We start from the raw sequence: 23,958 nt of genomic DNA on the forward strand, positions 1-23,958 counted from the left end.
TTCATTCTTAACCTCCACACCAGCTCTTATCCAGGCCATCAATAACTCCCATTTTACTCTCCCAATGGTCACATCCTTCTTTCTATCATATATCATATCTGACTTCATAGGCATGTTTGACACATATTGCTCATCCCTCCTCCTTGAAACAATTTCTTCTTTTGTTGCATATCACCACATTCTTCTGCCCTTACTGGGCAAGCTGCTGGGCCTCTCCTGCTGATCCTTTCTATTCTCTCCAACTTTTAAATTTTTTATACTTTCTGCTCTTGACTCTCTTCTCTACACTGTCTTCTAAGGGGCCTCACCCAAGTGTGTGCTTTAATTACCTCCTGGATGCTTTGTGACCCTCTAACCCCTATCTCCTGATTTGGCTCTTCCAGAGTCCACATGCACATATCTGCTTGCTCCACTGTGACATCAGGTGGACATCTGAAACCCAACATGTTCACAACAGAACTCTTAATGTTCATCTTCCCCAAATCAGCTCTTCCCCATGTCTTCTCCATCTTAGTAAATAGCACTGAGGTGCTCAGAACAAAACACCTGGGAATAGTTGACCTTGATTGTTTTCCTCTTCTACCAAACTAACAGCAAGTTCTGTTACTACTATTTCCAAAATAGACCATGAATCAGGCCCCTTCTCGGCATCTTAGCTACTAAAACCTCACCCTAACATCCCATATGTCATTTGTTCCCTTATCACAGGTTTTATTTGTTTCCATCTTGCCCACATACAGTCTGCTTATCAAAAGCAACACAGGATAAATCCACCATTATCACCTCTCTGCTTCAATCCTTCAAATTGCTGTTGTCTCCATCTAAGCTCTCCAAAACTTTAGTGGCTCCCCCTTCGTCTTCTCAACACACAGCGCTTCAGTGAGCGTTCTCTGAGTACTGCAGCCCAAGTGGCAACCTTCAGGGCACAACACATTCTATTCCCTAGTATTATATTCTTTAAGCACTCTGCATATTTGAATATTTTATATATTTATTTGCTTAGATGCTTACTGTATATGTCCCTCCTGCTATAATATAAGAAAGAGAACTCCATTTATCTTGTTTATTTATGTATCCTCAGTGCCTAGGATGATGCTGTTTCTTTTTATTTTTTCTTTTTCTTTTTTGTATTTCTCTGAAGTTGGAAACGGGGGAGGCAGTCAGACTCCCGCATGCACCCAACCGGGATCCACCCGGCACGCCCACCAGGGGGCGATGCTCTACCCATATTGGGGCATTGCTCTGCCACAATCAGAGCCATTCTAGTGCCTGAGGCAGAGGCCACAGAGCCATCCTCAGCGCCCAGGCAAACGCCGCTCCAATGGAGCCTTGGCTGCGGGAAGGGAAGAGAGAGACAGAGAGGAAGGAGAGGGGGAGGGGTGGAGAAGCAGATGGGTGCTTCTCCTGTGTGCCCTGGCCGGGAATCGAACCCGGGACTCCCACACTCCAGGCCGACGCTCTACCACTGAGCCAACCGGCCAGGGCCGATGCTGTTTCTAATTAGGATAGGCTTAATAATTCTTCAATGAGAAATACTCCCAAAGCTCAGTGATTAAAACAACAAAGGCTTGTTTTTTGCCTAAACTACAAGTATAACATAGGTTGACATAGGAGTGCTGAGATATTGAGAGACTGATAGATTGATTCTGAGATTCAAGCTGAAGGCAGTTTTACCATGTAATGGCACATCATCTCAACAGGACTTCTCAGTTACTGAAGGAGGAGGAAGACCAGGCCTGGAGGACCTCACACCATCTCCTCACTGCTTCCACATGGAGGTGACATGCATTGCTTCTGCTCATATGGTATATAGGCCAATGAAAGTCACAAGGCCATTCCTAATTTCTAATGGGCCTGGGAAATGTGATCCTCTTATGGTCCTCTTCCTCCTGGAAGGAAAACAACACTGGAAACACTGGCAGGCAGTACTTATATCCACATACACACAAACACAGTGTGCCTGATACTAAAGCTCATGGTGTCAACCCTTTTCTTTTTGAGAGCACATGGCACTAGAGTTTTTGTTTTGATGAGTACATTTTTTCTACTATAATTTCTAGGTGTTTCCAAATACCTGGGAGACAGTGCCAGCAGCCTCGGGCTTCTGAGGTGTAACTGTTTTTGTTGTGTCCCCCAAATTACATGCTTCCTGATAAGTTACCGATAATAGGTATTTTCATAAATCATTTCACTTATCACATGATTATAACAATGATTAATAGAGACAATATACTGCAAATATTAAAATAATGTATTTTAGTTTCTTTCTTTCCTTTAGTTTCCTCTTTTCCTTCATCTTCCTTTAGATTATCCTTTGTGTAATAGGCTCTTTGACCTGGGGCAAGAGAGTGTGAAGGAATGAAGGAATTAATAAATAGATAAGGTGATTTTTTCAGCAAGACAATAGGTTTAAAATTAGGCTATGAACAGACAGTGGCTTTTTCTAAATTCCTTTCATATCTGAGGGGCTGTAAAGCCAGTAGCTGCGGTCACCATCACAGCTGCCTGGCCCACGCAGATTTGCGTTTGATTCGGACTAGACGGTAATGAAACAATGGAGCCAAGAACTGGTGGGCCATTAGCTTTAATCCTAGCTTGCACCCGGTGGGCAAGAAATACACACAGTGGGAAAACACTTCCCTTTCCATTCAGGGCTCCCAAAGCCATTGACTTCTCCGAGTTTCCTAGAATCAAAGGTTTCTACCTCACCAGCCTTATTCACCTCTGTTCCTCATCTCCTCTCTGCACAAACTCTACACAGACTAGCTTCTCCTTCAGTATTTCGCCATCTTGGCTGCTTCTCCTCTCCTTCACGTGGCCTTTCTCTACTCTCTTCCTGCATGGGCTCCTCTGCCCCATTTTATAGTGTAGAAATCAAAACCTTTAATCTAATATACAAACAAGGAATTCTCTGATACAAAGCCACTTATCTGAGGTATAATGGAATTCCTCATGAGAGTGCACCACCCCACATCATGCAACAGTCAAGGGTGTGGGGAAAAGCTTAGTTTTGAAAAGATCTTAGTATTAAAAGGGAAAGGCTTACTCTTAAAACTAAGCCTTAGTCTATAACAACCCTGCCTACTTATAGCCTTTCCCCCACACCCAATGCAAACTATAAGCAAACAAACATATATATCATATTTACAAACTTATTTGACTAACAGGGGCTCAGTCAAGAGTTCCCTCTGTAGAACAACTAAGGTGTCGCAATGAAAAACTGATAACTGATGCTTCTCATCTCTCTGCATTCCTGTCTGTCTGTCTCTATCTATTCCTCTCTCTGACTCTCTCTCTGTCCCTGAAAAAAAAAAAAAAGAGTTCCCTCTGTAGATAAGATGTTAATCCCTGTTGGACAGCTAGATATTGAGGCTGTAGCCCAAAAGTAGAAAATAAGACCATAAAATAGAAGATGTAATAAAAACTCACTCCTTCTGCCCCAAGGAATTATGGGTTGCAGAGGGAGGAGAGACTGATAGATTAGGTGGTCAGGCATGTGGCCCCCTCTCAGAATTTTTTAAAAGTATATAAACATGAAACTGGGAGGAGAAACTAAGAACTCATTTTCTATAACATAATATAATAATTGCTACATTTAATGACCAAATGCCTCATGTGGATTTTATTCAACCCTCATAAGAATCTTATTGTTATTACTTCCTTTTAGCAGATAAGGAAAACAGGCTTAGGAAAAGCATGTTATTGACCCAAATCCATATTATCTCATTAACTGAAAGAACCAGGATTTGAACCCAGATATCATTAAAGAGCCCACACTCTTACCCACTGTGCTATAATATTGCTTACAGTAATAGCTGATCTAGAATTCACTTGATTTTTGCATAGCGTGTTGTTAATTATGTAGCCTACTTTGTCTTACAGCTCTCAAATGTGTTTCTTTAGATATAATGAAAATGTCAAGTCATAATAAAAATGTGACATTAATGTCACTTCCAAAGGTGCTGAGTGCAAGACACTAGCAATTTAATAAGTTTGGGCTTTTGCATTGACATATATTAATGTATAATTTCATGCTATTTTGCATAGCAAAGGGAAGTTTCTCAGACTTCATTTGATTGCTAGATCCATGTGAAAATGCATTATCTGCCTCCCTTGAGCATGGCCAACTGTTGACCTCTCCAATTAAGTAGACTTGAGAATGAAAATTCAATTACAATGAACAAACGTTTCTTTTTTTTAAGTTTTTATTTATTAATTTTAGAGAGGAAAGAGAGAGAGAAAGAAGGAGAGAGAGAGAGAGAAGAGGGAGAAGCAGGAAGCATCAACTCCCATATGTGCCTTGACCAGGCAAGCCTAGGGTTTTCAACTGGCAACTTCAGTATTCCACTGACGCTTTATCCAGTCAGGCCACAGAAAATTCTTGAACACTTTCTATGTGCAATGCTTTATGCCAGGCTATCTGGGGAACATGCAGATTTGTTTCTGTCTTCACAGTGCTTGCAAGCAAGAGGGATGACATAGAAATACATACATGGAGGATGCTGGTGTAACATGCTATCTTATCTTATGAAGGCAGAGCAAATTGAAATTCATCAGTCATGAGGCTGATGGTGTTGTAGTGAAAACAGCAAAAGTATACAGATGTTTTCCACACTAAAGTTCAAATTTAAAGGAATCTTTTATTTAAAGCCAGCAAATGCAAGGAGACCTAAGTCAATCAAATCATGTAGCCCCGAACACAGTTTGAGGTTAGCTTTTAAAGACAACATTACACACTGATTGGAGAATGGGGGAGAGGGGAAGCCTAGCAGTAAAACAAAGCAGTGAAACATTTTATAATGTTTATCTATAAGATTAATTCAGGGAGAAACATTCTGGGAACATCTGCAACCTTTTGTAACTATCCTAAGGCCACAGCCTGGAAAACTAGCTTCATGGCCAGGGGTAGGGAGTCTTTTAGAAAAAGTAAGTTCTGCTGAAAGTCTCTTTGTTTTAGAGAAAGTAGATTCTGCTGCTTCATTTCAATGGTTTGTAGGTAGCGCCTTGAAGCAGACATTGCTGGTTCCTTATTCCTTACCTTATGTTTATTTCTCTTTGGGAATACAGTGTGTCCGTAAAGTCATGGTGCACTTTTGACCGGCCACAGGAAAGCAACAAAAGATAATAGAAATGTGAAATCTGCACCAAATAAAAGGAAAACTCTCCCAGTTTCATACCTATTCAGTGCAGTTCGATGTGGGCTCATGCACAGATTTTTTAGGGCTCCTTAGGTAGCTATCCCATATAGCCTCTACACAGAGGGCCAGTTCACTGTCCCTCAGACCATTGGAGGGCTGCCAAATACAGTGGTCCTCTCACTGACCACCAATGAAAGAGGTGCCCCTTCCAGAAGTGCAGTGGGGGCTGGATAAATGGCCTCAGGGGGCCGCATTGCGGCCCGCGGGCCGTAGTTTGAGGACGCCTGCTCTACAGACTCGGCACTGACTGATGGCCTACCAAAACGGGGTTTCTCCACCAAACTGCCAGATTCCTTCAACTGCTTTTCCCATCAAGTAATGTTATTCCTATGTGGTGGTGCTTCGTTATAAATGTGACAATATTCACATTGCACTTTGGTCATGGATTCAAATTTAGAGAGCCACAGAACACACTGAACTTTCCTCTGTACCGTCCACATCTCGACTGGCATGGCCGTGGGCTGCTCCGCTGTATACACGGTGTTATGTCATCATCTGTGCATGCGCACATGCTGCCACATCATCCTATGGAAACTGGGAGGGTTTTCCTTTTATTTGGTGCAGATTTCACATTTCTATCATCTTTTGTTGCTTTCCTGTGACCGGTCAAAAGTGCACCATGACTTTACGGACACACTGTAGAACTACTTTTTTCACTTGAGAAAGATGAATCGACCTCCAGCTCAGTCAGTCATAAATCTTGTTGGGTTCAGCCTCTTTGTGATAATCTCGATTCTCTTGTCAGTGATTAGTGTAGAGGTGGGAATGGGAATCAGTTCTGGCCAAAGAAGCATGAAAGCAAGTCTCTGGCTTGTGTTTGGAAAGATGTTCTTACAGTAGAGAGAGCTTTGTGGCTAAGGGCACAAAGGCTGGAGGGGACTACCTGGTTTAAAATCCCAGTTCCACCACCTGTTAGCTGTGTGTCATTAGGAAAGTTCCTTACCTTATGTTCAAACTTTCTGCCCCAATTTCCTCATCTGTTAAATAGGGTTAATAACAATACATACTGTAAGGCCAGCATCCACGGCCACCATCCACCTGGCCCATGCAGGTTTGCATTAGATTCGGACAGATGGTAATGAAACAATGAAGCCAAGAACTGGTGGGCTATTACCTTTAATCCTAGCTTACACCTAGTGGACAAGTAAAAACACACATTGGGCTCCAAAACCCACTCATTCAGTGCTCACAAAGCTACTGACTTATCTGAGTTTCCTAGAGTCAAAGGTTTCTAGCTCACTAGCCTTATTCACCTCTGTTCCCTATCTCCTTCCTTCTCTCTGCACAAACTGGCTTCTCACTCAGCACTCCACCATCTTGGCTGCTTCTCCTGGTCTCCTCCATGTGGCCTTTCTCTACCCTCCTCTCTAATGCTAATCTTAGGAACTGAGAGAGAGCAAGCTCCCAGTCTGCCCTGCTTTATAGTATAGGTTCAAAACCTTTAATCCAATATACAAACAAGGAAGTCTCTGATACAGAGTCACTTATCTGAGGCATAATGGATTCCTCATGAGAGTGCACTACCCCACATCAAAAAGGGTGGGAAAGGCTTAGTCCTAAAAATAAGCCCCAGGCTACAAGGATCCTGCCTGCCCAGAACCCACCCCCAACACACATTAATATAATCACGCCCATCCCACGCAAGAAGGGCAACTAATACCATCACCTGGGCAACAGGCTTTCACATGGGCAGCGCCATCTTTAACAAAGTAAGCGTATTATATTTTATCTGCCCAACACATATCTAATAGGGTTGTTGAAAGGATCAAAATAAGTTCATATAGCAGGTCTTAGAATAACATCTTTTCATTCAACATCGTTTTATTATAACGTTGATGAGATGGCATAGGAACTTAACTCTTATTTATGTCAATTAGCCTATGGTAAAATTAATTTCCTTAGATATCACTTTGTTGCAGTTTCAAGAATCTATTGCCAACGTTAAGTGAGAACTTATTGTATTTGTAAAACACATATAACAGTGCCTGGCACATAGTAAGTGTTATATAAGTATTAACTATTATCATCATCGTAATTTTTTAAGAGGAGACACCAGAAGTGATAGTCTGTTTTTATGATTTGGGACATTGATGTGTAGGGATGAGACTCCTGTAACTTTCACAGTGGCCCTGTGCCCACGTTGGGGGCTGGGCTATGAGGGAGGATGGCAGAGAAAAAAGAGAGAACTCTAGTGCCTGATGAAATCACTGAAACCCTGAGCCATCATTACTGGGGCCCACTCTACCTCTGGACTTCCTGTTACGTAATATAACTCTCTGCATCGTTTCAGACAGGGTCTTGTGTTACTGGCAATGAGAGGCACAATTTAACCTCTATGGAATCTTCCTAGTGTATGTCCTGTTGCTCCTCAGCGACACAAACACAGTCAGTCTGCACTTAACAAGCAACATCCTCTGTGCCCGTTGGTTTTTAATAGCTCTATAGAGATGGGACTGAAATAAGTTACTGAATTCCTCCACTAAACTAAACCCTACCCTATGTTTCTTTATATCATTTTTAGCAATATTTGCTAAGAAATACAAATCTCTAAAAAAGAAAGTGAAGAGGAGAAAAACAAGTTCTAAGGCATACATCCTCTGAGAGACTGATAAATGACACTCCCCACACCTGCGTGTAGCATAGCACAGATATCAAATTCGTGCTTCACCAATTTTTGTTCTTTTTCTGGTTAGACCAGGATCTTTTACTCCTTGTTTAGTTAAAATTGCGTATTAGAATAAAAAACTTAAAAAGCCTCTGTCTAGAGGCTGGGGGGGTCTCCCCTCTTTAGGGGTTAGAACTCAGGCATCCCTCTAAGGAGGGGAACCCAGCACCATCTGAGGTGGGGTGAGGGATAACACCCAATGGAGAAACAAAGGGACCTATGCCTGCCACTCCTCCGTGTCCCCAGATTTTGCCATGTGGTGAAAAATACTGCTTTTTGAATTCTTCTCTCCTAGTCTTGTATTTAAAAATAATGTTAACTCTGTGATTTTGGAAAGGCTGGGAGGAGCCAGTTGAAGAAACCCACCCCAATCCCTTTCCTCCAAGAAGAGAAGATTTTCTGATGCTGTTTTTGCAGCACGGCCAAGCTCTTTTCCTGATCTGTCCACCACCACCAAAGTCATGGGGCAAATCACAAATTTATATATATTACAAATCTTTCGAATAGGTCAAAGATTGCTGAGTAACATCAGTGTTTTGACTCCTTAAAGTCATAGGTTTCATCTCTTGTGCCCACTTCTATAGATTGTTAATGCTTCCTAAGGCATTGGTCTGAGAAGAACTGTGAGGCCAGTTCAGGGTTGGGGAGGAAAGAGTGCTGGGATTGATTATGAATGTCTGCTCTGGGTGTGGATATAGACAGTGGCATTAGCCAAAATGTGTGTCTATAATCCAGGGTTTACAGAGTTTGAAACTGAAAGGCAATTAGGACATTGTCAGACCTGATTCCATAATTTCAATTACTCTTAACTTCAGGATAAATATATTTATTTAATCAAGGTACATTTATTGAACACCTTTGAGGTCTTAGGCAAACTCTTAGGCACTGTGGGAAATTAAAAAATGAATTGGACTCAGATCCAACCCACAAAGAATTTCATTAAAAGAAGAGAAAGATATGTGTGTGTTTAGGTATAAAGTGATAAAATGCTGAAAGAAAGGATTCGATAAGGGGAGGGACAGGAAAGATATTAGAGGTGGATGTGTGAGTGTGGAGGGGGTCAACAAGGCACGCTGCTGAGGGTGCCTTGGAACAGAGCCTGCAGTGATGTAAGGCTGCTGGAATGGACAGACGGGGAAGGCTGTTTCAAACTGAGTGGCCAGAATGAGGGAAAGCACCGGTGTAGAAAGCTGAGTGCTGTGGGTGAGAGACTGACTGATGTGAATCTGTGGTTGCTGTTTATTCCACTTCCCCTGACAGAGGGAGCAGGTTGCCTGTTGGGCTTCATTGGCTAGTTGTGCTGATGCAACATCCATTTTTATATGGTTTTTGGGGGGGCCAGGGGAAAACTTGCTCTTTGGAAAGATCATCTTTCATCACTATTTGACATGTGGCATATAACAAATGTCTTAAAGTAAAGAAGAGGCCCCGCTGGTGTCTCTCACTGTACACTTTATCGTAAACCTACAAGGACTGACAAAGGTTGCATCTCTATTTTCTTAACTATGGGTGGAAAATATTTCCAGTGAGGAACATTCCTGACATCATGTTATTCCATTACATGAATAAGGCAAAAATTCTTTAATGCATTGCTGAGCTAGGAACTAGCTATTGATTTGTTGAAGACATTTGCAAAAATAGATTAAAATTGCAAATATATGACGACTCCTAACATGGTCCATGTTATGCTGTACATATGCACTCTTATAAACTTGAGGTAGAATTTTGTTACTGTCTTTTTAAAATACTTCAGAAATGAAAGTAATGCTGATGGCTTTACTAAAATAAAAATAAAGGGAAAACAAAATTTTTTTTAAATGTTCAGCAACATGCAAAAAGCTATAAAGAACCAGTTTAAGAAGCTCCAAGAAGTAGACTAGTCAACAAAATTAAGATGCACATTGTAGAGTTAGAAAAAAATAATTTATATAAACCTAATATAGTCCTGTAAGATTCATGTTTGAAATAAGGAACATGAACTTGAATACAAAGGGTCTTCTCAGGCCTTATTTTACTTATTGATCTTCTAAGCAAACCTAAAACAGGGAAGGTGATTCCATGACACTAAAAGTAATTAAGTTCTACCAAGATCCAAAGCTGCAGGCAAGCCGTGTGTTCTTGTCCTCTCCTTCCATCCTCTCCCCACCCCCTTCCCTGTTCCTACTTCTGCGCCTTTCCCTGGAGTTTTTATGGGCAGTCTTAAATCTATATTTACCCACTATATTTAAAAAGTTTGATTATGCATAGCCTAAATTCAGATATGAGATGATGATCTAGATTTTTGTTCATGGAAAGAACTTTTTATAGGTTTATAGCAAAGGCTAAAAAGCATCAACTTCTGTCTTTTCTTGCTATTCAAAGGCTCCCTTTGCCCTCACTGTTCTCTTCCAGAAGGTTCTGCCTGCACATTTGCACATGCAGGTTCTGTCCTGACATTTAAGTCTCCACTCAGCTACCACCTCTTTGGGGAGACCACCCAGACCATTCAATGTAAAAACTCTCAACCCTCGCTTTGCCACTGTCTAGCATATCACTGTTTTCTGTTATCATTTCATGTAGTCTTTTATTTTTCCTTGGTAAGTTTATAGGTAATTTAAAAAGTATTTACCATATAGTAAAATTTACCCTTTTCAGTGTGCAGTTCTATGACTTTGGACAAATGCATGTGACCATATACTACCACCACTACACTCAAGATACAGAAAAATTCCATCACTGTGAAAAATGCCCTGTCCCTCTTTACAGTTACCCCAGCTTCCAACCCTAGCTCTGATCTGTTTTCTGTATCAATAACTGCCTTTTCCAGAATGTCAAATAAATGGGATTGTACAGTCCATAGCCTTTTGAGTTTGGCTTCTTTCACTTAGCATAATCTTCTTGAGACTCATCTGTAGTATTCCGTGTATCATTCCTTTTCATTACTGAAAATCATTTCATTGTGTGGATGAACAGTTTGTGTGGTCATTCTCCAGTTGAAAGACATTCTAGTTGTTTCTGGTTTTGTGTGGTTTTTTTTTTTTTTGTAATTACAAATAAAGCTGCAGTAAATGTTCAAACACAGTTTTTATTTGTTTACATACCTAGGAGTGGGATTGGTGGGTTATGTGGTAAGTGAACATTGAGCTACATAAGAAACTATCAAAATGTTTTCTGAAGTGTCTGCATCATATTGTATTTCTACCAGCAATGAGTGAGAGTCCCAACAGCTGTGTGCCTTCACCAGCACTTGTCAAAAACAATCAGAACTTTATTCTAGCCATTCGACCAGGTGTGTATGGTGTGTCACTATGGTTTTAACTTGCATTTCCCTAATGACTAATGATGTCAAACATCTTCTCATGTATTTATTTACTATTATATATTTTTGATAAAATGTTGGGTCAAATATTTTGCCCTTTTAAAAAAATTGTTTTTTGGGGCTCTGGCCGGTGGGCCCAGTGGTAGAGCATTAGCCCGGCATGTGGATGTCCCAGGTTCAATTCCCGGTCAAGGCACACAGGAGAAGAGCCCATCTGTTTCTCCACCCTTCCCCCTCTCACTTCTTTCTCTCTTCTCCTCTCCTCCTGCAGCCATGGCTCAATTGGAATGAGTTGGCCCTGGGCATTGAGAATGGCTCCATGGCCTCCATCTCAGGTGCTAAAAAATGGCTCCAGTTGCAAATGAAACAATTTCCCAGATGGGCAGAGCATTGCCCCCTAGTAGGCTTGCTGGGTGAGTGGATATCAGTTATGGTGCATGCAGGAGTCTGTCTCTGCCTCCCCTCCTCTCACTAAAAATTTAAAAAATAATAAAAATAAATTATTTTTGTATTATTGGGATTTTTTGAGAGCATTATATCACTACTTTTTATAGTCTGGATATTAGTTTTTTTTCAGATATGTGATTTCCAAATAGTTTCACCCAGTTTGTGACTTTTTTCATTCTCTTATAATGTGCTTTTCAAAGATCATAAGTTTTTAATTTTGAAAAAATATTATTCATAATTTTTTTCTCTTTTCATGAACTGTTTCTGGTGTCATATTTAAAAAATCTTTGCCTAGCCCAAGGTCACAGAGATTTTTTTTTTCAATCTCCGATCTCCTTTAAGTTTTATAGACGGTGTGAAATATGAATGAAAATTTGTTTTTATCGCACATGATATCCAATTATTCCAATACCAATTTTGAAAGACTATCACTTCTCCATTGAACTGCTTTTTCACCTCTGTTTAAAATCAATTGACACAAACGTGCAGGCCTGTTTGTGACCTCCGCTCCGTTCCATTCATCTACACGCCATCCTTTCAGCAGTCTGTATCACACTTCCTGGATTATGGTAGCTTTATATTAAGTTTTGAAATCAGGTTATTACTCCGTTTATCTTTTTCAGGGGAGTCACAGTTTTAATCACACTCATCAGCTTAGTTAAATGTGTTGATGCTGCTGCTGAGTGAGGGAGAAAAAGAAAAAGAAAGGCACCTGCCCTTCACGCAACAGTCCGCCTGTCCCGGCAGGGTCACGCCATCTCAGGTAGCTCTAAACCTTTGACAAGCTCTCACTGGCTGTGGCCACAGTGTTTCTGCCTTTATACAAAGCAGCGGCTGGCCAAAGTCAAGCACGAAGCCTTTTCTAGGTGGTCTTACAGTAAAAACCTTGTTCTTGTCAGATGAAGTGGAAGTGTGAAGGAAGTGTTACTAATAATTTACATGATTCCTGCATTCAAAAGGTAAGTTTTCTAAAACTCTCCAAAAACTGACTTGCTTTTTCAAAATCCAAATGATTTTGTTTGAAATGAACTGTAAACCATTCTCTATTTGCCTGATTAGGTGGTGGTGCAGTGGATAGAGCGTCGGACTGGGATGTGGAGGACCCAGGTTCAAAACCCCGAGGTTGCCAGCTTGACTGTGGGCTCATCTGATTTGAACAAGACTCACCAGCTTGAGCCCAAGGTCTCTGGCTTGATCAAGGGGTCACTCGGTCTGCTGTAGCCCCCTGGTCAAGGCACATGTGAGAGAGCAATCAATGAACAACTTAGGAGCCGCAACAAAGAATTCATGTTTCTCATCTCTCTCCCTTCCTGTCTTTCTGTCCCTATATGTCCCTCTCTCTGTCTCTCTCTGTCTCTGTCACACACAAAAAAAATGACAATAATTTTCTATTTACCTTATTGAGAGAGTTGGAGAGCAGAGGGGAGGAAGAAAAGGGAGGAAGAAAAGAGGAAACTCACATTTATTGAGCATTAATAATGTGAACTGTCAAGTACTGGGACATGGTATAAAAATTCTTGCAATATCCCAGTGAGGTTTGTGTTGTTTGCCCCATTTTATAGATGAGAAAACTGAGGCCCAGGTAGTTTATACTTGATCTTAGCCAAAAGGCCGAGAGGCAATAAGGCCCAGGTAGTTTAAATAATACTAGTGAGCAGTCAGCCTGCTCTCTCAGGCAAAGGCTCTGTCCTCTGCTTTATGTGGGCAGATAGTATAAAGGAGAGATGGGAGTGAGGACTACTCCCTGACCTCAGAATTAAAGATGAGAACCACATACCTAACTGCCAATGGATTTCAAAGATTCATACCCTGTGTAACAACTGGCCCACACCACACAAAATGGTAGCTTTGCTGGGCATTTTTTCTCCCTGCTTCAAGGTCAAAACTTCATATTTTCATTTATGCCAAAAAACTAAAGAATTCTTGGTTTGGTTTCCAGAGTCTCCTCTTCTCGACAACCTTTTCAATGGCACAGAAGCATCATGCTTTGAATAAAAGCCTCAGGGAGACACTAAAATGTAAGGGAAAGTCTCTTCGTAATAAGGAAGTAAAGAGTAACAGTGTCCAGTAGTTTTATTTGTGTGGTGGACTCCATGTGTGGATTTCTAATTACCTCATACTGAATAGGTAGGAAGACTGGGACTTTCTCCAGAAACAGTTGTATTCCTCTCATTGTGGCAAGTTCTTTGAATCAGACAAAAGCTGCATACCTTCTGGAGAAGTATGTCCTAACTTCCATGACTTCAAAAAAGTCTCAGAAATATCCCTTAGATGGACTCATGTTTTAGATGTACGTTGGAATACTACTACATAAAAATCATCCCTAGTGAATGAAAGTCAAAGGAGACCATCCTTAAACTCCACACTGTGCAGATGAGAAAACCAAATGCCAGGAGAAAGGTGACTTTGCTGGAGGTCACCCAGCTCATTACAGCTCAGCTGACTGAGGATTTGTTTTGTGGGATCCTCCAGGGCTCTTTGTTTCAGGACCTGATTGCTATATATTGAATTTTGGTTAATACAACAAAACATATTCAACTCTATGTCAGGATCCAAGTCTCCTTAAAGAGGGAGAGGAGATGTTTTTACTCCTCTTAGGAAAGATGGAATTATTCTAAACCTCTTTACCTGGTCATAGGGTCAACTGAGATTTTATATATACATAGATGTAAAATGGATGAGAACATTTCTTACCTCAAGAAAGAATTCTTCAAATAGTGGTTGTTCCTAGATCTGAAGCCTGCCTGGTTTACCAGCACCATGATCTGAATGTCATAGCTCTGCCTGTGTGCAAAAACCCACAAACGACATCTCACAAGGCTAGTTCACATTCATGTACACTTAGGGCATTCTCTCTACATACCTACTTCATGAGGGTTTTAAGATACATATTTATCTTACACATGTCATTTAGATGCTATTAATATTAGTAATTTAGATGCTATTAATATTAGTAAATGCAATTAATGGCTTTGCTTATTTGCCATGAGTGTTTTTAATAGCTGTAATTCCTTTTTTCTTCTTATTGATTTTACAGAGGGGATGGAGTGAAAAGCATCAACTCGTAGTTGTAGTTGTTACTCGTATGTGCCTTGACTGGGCAAGTCTGGGGTTTAGAACCAGCAACCTCAGCATTCTAGGTCAACACTTTATCCACTTTGCCACTACAGGTCAGGCTATAACTTCTTGATATGAAAATCACAAAGGTAATGGTGCTTCTGAATGGTCATAGTGATATTTTTTGACCAAAAAAAAAAAAAAAAGCTTTATCAGCATCAATGACAGAAATGGCTTTCAGTAACAGATACACATTATGGGTCACCATTGATGTACCAAAGCAATCTTCATCATGAAAGACTTGCCTGAGTAACAACATAAAACTGATGGAAAACAGCTAACCAGTGTGATTGATTTTAAGAGGCCCCAGATGAAGGCTCATGCAATTACAGTGAGAGGAACTGGCTGATACAGACAATTAATGTGACATAGTCTTCATGATTAATTTTGAAGGGACATGTTTGTGGGATTTTTATTAGTTATTGTCAAAATATACGTATTTCTTCTGATTATGTGTTACATGATCACTGTAGGAAAAAATAAGAAAATAAAAAAATAGAAATAAAGTAAAATAACCCATAATGCCATTAGACAAAGATTCAGCTAACACTATAAAGTACTTCCCCTTTATGTTTTTTTCTCTATGAATTTATAGATAATAATTTTTACCAAAATGATGCTTTAAAATACCTTCATATCTCCTTATTTTATTTAACATTAGCAAGTGGTTATCCTATAATTCTTGAAAATGTATTTTTTAATAACATTCTATGGATATAGCATGATTTATTTAATAATTCTCTTAGATATAGAATCACTAGGCTAAAGCATATAGATACATTTAAAGTTTCCAACACCTATTGTTAAAATGTCTTCAATTACTTCCTCACTGACAAAGTGTGACAGTGTTAATTCATTATATCCTTTTCAGTGTTTGGTTTTAATTTTTTCACTAATTTGAGGGAGAGAGAAGAAAGGAGGGGGGAAGAGAGAGAGAGAGAGGAGCATCAACTCACTGTTCCACTTAATTGTTCTATTTAGTTGTATACTCAGTGGTTGCTTCTTGTAGGTTCTCTGACTGGGGATCAAACCTGTGACCTCAGTGTGCCAAGACAATCCACTGAGCCACCCAGCCAGGGAACCTTTTCCAATTCTTAATATTTAAATATTTAGGGTTAAAATGTTATACATTATTTTAATATAAACTTCCTTACTTAGTATATATATTTTTTTAATTCCAGAAATTAGTGAGTGATATACGTTCCTCTGTCCCTACTCCCCATTGCCAACAGTGATGTGAGTAGGCTTAAGTATAATGTCAGGCCCTGTGTACCTAGTAACTCAAGTTTTAGATTTTATTGGGGACAAACAAAATAAGAGGAAAACACAGCTATACATTTTTAAAAATATCAACTATGTTCTTTGATCCTATTTCAATTCATCTAACTGACTCAGCACTTCTTGGTTCTAAAATGCTCTGTCAGGAGGCCTACACTGAGCAGCTCCTTGTTGTGACACTGATGGCAGATTTGAGGTGAACCAGACATGAAGACAACAAGCTCCTCAGGTGAGGTGAGCCTTTGTAGGGATTAGGAAAAGGCTGAGAGATCAGCCTGGTAAAGGGAAACACCCATACATTTTGCCCAATGAAAGATACCTTCTTAGCAATATTTGAAATAACTAATACATAACGTAGAGAAGAAACTGAGTACACCGAGGCATATGCAAATGTGTGGGTTTATGGATGCACACGTGAGTCAGATGCATCACAACTAAGAACTGAATGGTTCCTGTTGTGGTTGGGAAAAATAGTAAATTTCTGCTGTAGGGTTTTTTAGCAAGGCCTTCTTCTAGAACCCAGGTATGATAACATTGCAACTTTACAGTTGCTCGTCACATATGATCTAAGTCTGTTTTTTCTAATGGAAAGAAAAAAGAGTTTCGGGTCATCTTATGTCACATAATGGTGCAGTTTGGTCAGTGCAAAGCTGAGATTTGTTCTCATGGTGGAGTGGAAGACCGGTGGCCATGGTCATGCAGGTTCACATTGGATTAGAGCAGACAGTAAAAGAGCTATGGAGCCAGAGGATTGTGGGCCATTCTACTTATCAGTCTTGCAATGGTGGACGAGCAAACAGACGAGGAAAAACACTTCTCTCTGTCTGGGCTAAGGAGCAAACAGATCAAAGGAAAAACCGCTTCTCTGGTGGCAAACAATAGCAAAAAATGGTCCCTCCCAATGGAGGTAGGCAACACATAAGCTACAACCTGCTGCCCTGAGGACAAGCACCTTGCATAGACTATACACACATAGTGCTGCCCCGTGGTCATGCACCAATCAGGCAAAGTACAAGTAAGCAAGTCTAACACACTTGTTTGTCCAACAGGGGGTGTTAGGGAATGAGACAGGGTGATGGTTAGGTTCACTGATTTGCTAGAATCACTAAACAAGGGAAAATGCATCTTTACCTAAAATTTTAGGAAAACAATGCACTTTTCTACCCCAGGAGCTAGTACAAAGATACCCAGGAGGCCAACTGCAAACCCCAAAATTAATGTGCTATAATAAAACAAACAATATCAGATAATCTTCTAAAACTATGACTACAGGACCATAAGTAATATCAGTTCTTTTGAACCTGTTATTTGGCGATGTGTATTAAAAACAAATACACACAACAACAACAAAACCGTAGTTCTTTGCCAACTTAAATCTTACGGAGACAGAGCAGGTGATATCAGTGGAGATATAACTTAGTTCAAGGTTTAAATATAAAATAACTGCTTTGTAGTCTGACATTTCTTTTGTAATATTCAAGAACTGAAAAACTTGGGAAAAACATACATAGGACATGTCTTTTCTGGAAAATGAGGTAATCCACAATAATTTCATTTTAGAGAAAACAGAAGGTGCAGTGGCGGGCCAGCTGAGGGCTGACCATCAAAGCAGAATGAGATGGAGAAACAGAAGTGTCAGGAAGTGTAGGGGAAAACGGTGACCCAAGTCACTTGGGATTTAGTGACAGAAGAACGAAGGAGAGTGTCAGCAATAGGCATGTACTCTGGACCAGTATTCTCCACACCACAGGGGTGTGAGAGCCCCAGAGATGATGTCGGACAATACACTGGGCTGTGGAAGGTAATATTGAATCGTTATTTTTAATCTTTTCTGTTAGTTGTTATTGTGGATAGAATTGTGTCCTGCCAAATATATGTTCACACTCTAACCCCTGCTACCTGTGAATCTGGCCTAATTTGGAAATACGGTCTTTGCACATGCAATGAAGTTTAAATGAGGCCATATTAGATTACGGTGGACCCTAAGTCCAACGATTGGTATCCCCTTAATAAGAGGAGAAAACGCATAAAGATGAGCACAGGAAAGAAGGCCAAATGAAGACAGGCAGAGACCTGAATGATGCAGCTACAAGGAACAGCAAGGTAGCCGGGCACCTTCAGAAGCTGAAAATCACAGGAAAGTTTATTCCTGGAGCTTTGAGAGAAAATGTGGCCCTATTAACCCTCTGCAGACATCAAGCCTCCAGAAGGGCATGAAAATTAATTTCTGCTGTTTTAAGCCACCTGGTTTGTGCTAATTTGTTATATCTGCCCTAGTAAACTAATAGGTTTTTTACCGGATACATGTTGAACACTAGTAAATTTACTGTGTAGATGCTGGATTCTCACCACCAGCTAAGAGCTAAGATGTCTGTTACGTTCACATAGTTTCTCAGGTTTTGCAAAGGGAAGATTCTGCTTGTACTTTAAATAATGTGGTATAACATTACTAAGTAGTACTAATCCTGTGATGGGCACATGGGCCAGAGAGAGGAAATTGCCAATAACATTGTAGAACAAAGAAATGTCACTTAAAACTACACCAGCACACATTATTACTTCAATGTGGCTTACTGGGCACAATTATTCCTTCTGATGGAGCCGTCCAAATATACAACTATCTCGGGTGATGTCCAAGGTACAGCAGTTTAATAATGACCATGAAAAGCAGCATTTGAAGCTTCCAAAAGCTTTAAGTTTATGATTAGTATTTTTTCTAGCTCTAAAAACTACAAAGCTCATCAAACTCTGCAAACCAAATGCACTGGCAAACCTGGGTATAGCAGTCCTTTACAAAGATACAAAAAACATAAATTCTGTTTCAAAACATTTTGGCAAAGGATAAGTGGTTCAGCTAGAGCCAACAATTAGTCTATATTCAATTTTCAATGCATGCTTTTTATTTATATTTTTGTATGTTCTATATACATTGTATGAGTTTCTATATACGTATACATCAAACATGTCTATGCATGTGCATAGGTGTGTGCGTATGTATATATATCTATCCATCTATATAGAGAGAATTTAGTTTGATATTTTCTATTATTATTATTATTGTAGAAGATATAGACAATTAAGAGAGAAATATTAGTATGCTTGGGAGGCAATACATGAAGTGTTTTGACTCATGGGTGAACGTGATCAAAAAACTTTGGAGACCACACCTGTGACCTTTAGGGATATAAATTTCATAAAATTCATAATAAAGGTAGGTTCTATTTTATTGTTTGGAGCAATAAAATGAGTGACAGCTCAAGAATGATGGGAGGCTGGCAAAAATCAAATGCTAATAATACAATCATAACTGGTCCTGGCGGGGAAGAAAAGGTCAGTCATTGTCACACCTTAGTGGTTGCAGAGGGAGTTCTCCCAGGAGGTCTGAGTTTAAAAGATTATTTGACAATAAGGGATGGGAGATCCTATCTAAGGCATAACAAAGACAGCACCTTACTGAAAAAAATAGCATGAAAATACTGATATTGAGAAAGTGCTAAAGTCCATAAAAAATACCAAAAAAAAACCCCAAAACAATAATTATAAAACAAAAACTCTGATGAGAAACCATGAGAGCAAGAATGAAAATAAGGGAAGAGAAAATAGATAGAACTAAGATTTACTATGGAACTACTATGTGTTAATTATTATACTATTTTCTCTCCATTAATATATATTTGCAAAAGCCTAGTAAGATAATTATTATAAATTCTACTTTAGAGATGATGAGGTCAGGAAACTGGGTTGCTGGTATGAAAGAGGCTAGACAAAACAGGATAGATGAGACTCTAAAACCTGGCCTCTTTCACTACACGAGGGTACTGGTCTTGTAAGATAAAAAACATCGTCCTGCAAAGTAGTGCATGCCCATGAAATTTTAGGGTCTTCTTTCAATTGCACGAGACTACCTTCTTAACAAGAGAGGGATCACCAGCTATGAGTCCTTCACTTAGGCAGTCATTCCACAGTACTGCAGAGTCTGAAATGTATTAAGTGAAGAGGAATACACCACAGTGTAAGACTCAGGTCCCCTTTCGGGAAGCTCACATATGGGTAAATAATAGCAATACAACATTGGTGCAACAGTAAGGCTTGGGGGGCTGCAGGAGCCCTGGGAGTCAGGCAGCAGGTGTGTGAGGTATTTGGTTTGCTTCCTTTTTACCTGGTAGGGAAATGAAGGAGAAAAAGATAGAAAAAAATATGATCGATAATAATCAACCCAAGATATGTCAGAAAAAAGTACTGAAAGAATGAGATGATATAAATTGATTTACCCACTTACACCCTATGGTACTTTTATATATAAATATGTGAAAGTGAAAGGTTGTTATACTGATTTGCACAAAGCAGAAAAGGCTATGTCCAAAACTCCTGGCAGATGTTGGCTACTGATACTGAGCACTTCTTTTCTTTTTTAGAATTGGTCATTAAACAGATGGTTTATAAGGATTTTGGAAGAAAGTGGTACCTCCATAATGAACATGGTACAAATCAGCATTTTCCACTATTCCTTCTGGAAGTCATCCAAAACAAGAAGAGAGATACTACAGACCACAGACTTCATTTTCTGTAAAATCAGGAGAAAGATGTAATCTGCTATCTCCAATTTATGTGCAAGGGCTACACAAGCAAGCACAATTGGTTTTAAGCCACATGAAAAATAATACATAAGTGCAAAGAGGGGCAGGAGAGCCCACGGCAGTACGAGCACGTCTCAGAAAACGCTTACAACAAACTACCTGAAAACAAAGAGCATTTTCATTTACTCCTCCTTTTCTGCCTCTATGCTGCACAGGGCCTGTGGAAAAGCTTGTGGTGAAGGAGGGCAAAAAAAAAAAAAAGAAACATGTTCTGAAGTTTCCCTTGATTGCACTGACCTTGTAGAAGATGGAATCACGGTTGCTGCCTATTTCTTCAGGAGAGAACAAATGGAAGAGCAGGGAATCTGGTGGAGGGGTCTCACCAACAAGTGTTTAAAGAAGAATGATCTCTGTGATTGGTTGTATGTAGTTGCTCACAGCAAAGAGAGTTACACATTGCATTACTTCCAAATTGACCAGGATAAAGAAGAGGAAGAAGAAGAGGATTATCTATTTGACACATTTTGTATGAGTCCTTAACTAAAATGGGAAACAAAAAGAAAAAGCTTTATTTCTTGTTTGTAACATGTTGTGCAGGAGTTGGACAGAAGTGCTCTTGAAACTGAAACATGTGGACAGAGGTGGATTAAGGTCGGTTGAGGCCCTGGGCTCAGAAGAAAATATTGGGCCCCTTGTTATTAGAAAAAGTATAAATTTGGAGTTTTGTGGGGCCCTTCAGAAGTCAGAGCCCAGGGCACGTGCCCAGTGTGCCCACTATTAAATCTGCCTCTGCATATGCAACTATCTAAAGACTCAGGAGCCACATTTGCAAGAAGCAGAATGACTCTGTGGCAGCACTGCAAAGAGTGTGAGTGAGAAAAACAGATAACATGAAGAAGATCACATCATTCCCCACCACAGGAACTTCTTCCTTGTAAATTACTGTCCAGAAGCGTCCCCTTAATTGGATGGTGAACAACCATAAAGGCATTAACAAAAAAATATAATTAGAAAAAAAGTAGAAAACTATCTAACAGATGTAAAACACGCATCAGGTAAATGATACCTTGGCACAAATAAAAAATGTGAGTAAATATCTATCTATGTATCTATTTATATATACACACATATATATTTACATATATCTATATCTAAATGGATATAGATATATTTAGAGAGGAGCAGGAGGAGAAAGACAGAGAGACAGGAACATCAAGCTATTCCTGAGTATACTCTGACTGGGGATCTAACCAGCAACCTCAGTGCTTTGGGCTAACAGTCCAACCAACCAAGCTATCTGGCCAGGGCTACAAATATTTTCTTTATTTTATTTTATTTTTTACAGTGACAGAGAGAGAGTCAGAGAGAGGGACAGATAGGGACAGACAGACAGGAACGCAGAGAGATGAGAAGCATCAATCATTAGTTTTTTGTTGCGACACCTTAGTTGTTCATTGATTGCTTTCTCATATGTGCCTTGACCGCGGGGCTGCAGCAGACCGAGTAACCTCTTGCTCGAGCCAGTGACCTTGGGTCCAAGCTGGTAAGGTTTGCTCAAACCAGATGAGCCCGTGCTCAAGCTGGCTACCTCGGGGTCTCGAACCTGGGTCCTCTGCATCCCAGTTCAATGTTCTATCCACTGCGCCACCGCCTAGTCAGGCTGCAAATATTTTCTTTTTTTTTTTTTTCCCCATTTTTCTGAAGCTGGAAACAGGGAGAGACAGTCAGTCAGACTCCCACATGCGCCTGACTGGGATCCACCCGGCACGCCCACCAGGGGTGATGCTCTGCCCACCAGGGGGCGATGCTCTGCCCATCCTGGGCGTCACCATATTGCGACCAGAGCCACTCTAGCGCCTGGGGCAGAGGCCACAGAGCCATCCCCAGCGCCCGGGCCATCTTTGCTCCAATGAAGCCTTGGCTGCAGGAGGGGAAGAGAGAGACAGAGAGGAAAGCGCGGCGGAGGGGTGGAGAAGCAAATGGGTACTTCTCCTATGTGCCCTGGCCGGGAATCGAACCCGGGTCCTCCGCACGCTAGGCTGACGCTCTACCGCTGAGCCAACCGGCCAGGGCTGCAAATATTTTCTTATAAAATTTTAAAACTATATTGAAGCTCTCACTCCTTGAAGGGAGCAATAGCCATTTTGGAGGAAGACAAGGACATGAAAATGTAATAACTCAACGAAGAGAAGGGAATATCTCAATGTGCTGAAATGGAAATCTCTTTGAGGTGACTATTAATTGAGAAAATTAAGATGTACAAAACAGATATAGAATGTTACCATTTAGGTATAAAACCAGGGGAAAATAAGTTTCACTAAAAAATAATAAGAACTAAGTTCAATTAGCTTCATTTCCCCTTTTTTGTAGGGTTATTAGAATGGAACATAAGGGTAAAACCAGATATTAAGCTTATCTTGAGATCACATTCAACAAAGGCTGTATCATATTTTTTTCTGGGCTGGATGGAGAAATGTGGGCTGGACATGAGTACAGGTTGGTAGGTTTGGAGCTCCTCCCATGACCAAACTCAAGGGTGTAGATTAGGATATGCAAATTTTTCAGAAAAAGTACATCCTTGGCCTCCTTCTACTTAATAATTTTTGAATAAAAATTTGCCTATTGAGTTTGCATATGATACAATATGGTAGGACTCACTAATGTGATATACAAAAGAATTTTTAAAAATAAATAAAGCAATTTATTGGCTATAATAAGGATCTATGAACAGCATGATAAATTCAGGCATGAAATAAAAACAATAACTTAAACCAAAGCTGACAAAAATTACTTATGCAGTAATTTGACTGAACACTAGCTCATATAAAAATATATATGTTTAACTGACTAAATACTCAGGAAAACTGGTCCCTAAACTTCATTTAAACTTTATTACTTAAACATTGTTAAAAGTATAGTACTCAAAACTGTAGTGGTCACTGTCACTCTGTACCCAACACTTATCAGAACTCTATGGTGTCCTACATTTAGTTTTAGTGACATATTGTATTTCAAAGTAGACATGGATAACCTGGATATTTCCATAGGGGTGGACTGAGAATTTCAAACTATTTAAAAATTGCTCTTCTAGAAGGGAGGAATTGAGGATGTTAGACCAAAGACAGACATAGGGAGGATATTTCATAAAACTCTCTGAATATTTGAACTGCCATTGAGAGGTTGGAATAGACCTATTATTTTTTTAATTCAGAGATGTAATTAAGATCAATGAGTATAATTTATAGGAAGATATAGGATCAACTCTAAGAATGTATTTTTAAAAATAATTAGAGATCTCTAAAGTACAAGGCATCAACAATCTAAGACCATATAAAAAGTTACCTAAACTTATCAATAAATGCAAACCAAAACAACCAG

At 39.9% G+C, this 23,958-nt stretch overlaps 1 pseudogene; it reads left to right on the plus strand.

Annotated features, from left to right (window-relative positions):
• The first annotated feature begins 16,210 nt into the window (after positions 1–16,210).
• Positions 16,211–21,120, plus strand: LOC136322232 (large ribosomal subunit protein eL22-like; annotated as a pseudogene).
• Positions 21,121–23,958: the final 2,838 nt, after the last annotated feature.

The sequence above is a fragment of the Saccopteryx bilineata genome, chromosome 2, assembly GCF_036850765.1.
Source record: "Saccopteryx bilineata isolate mSacBil1 chromosome 2, mSacBil1_pri_phased_curated, whole genome shotgun sequence".
Taxonomy (NCBI): domain Eukaryota; kingdom Metazoa; phylum Chordata; class Mammalia; order Chiroptera; family Emballonuridae; genus Saccopteryx; species Saccopteryx bilineata.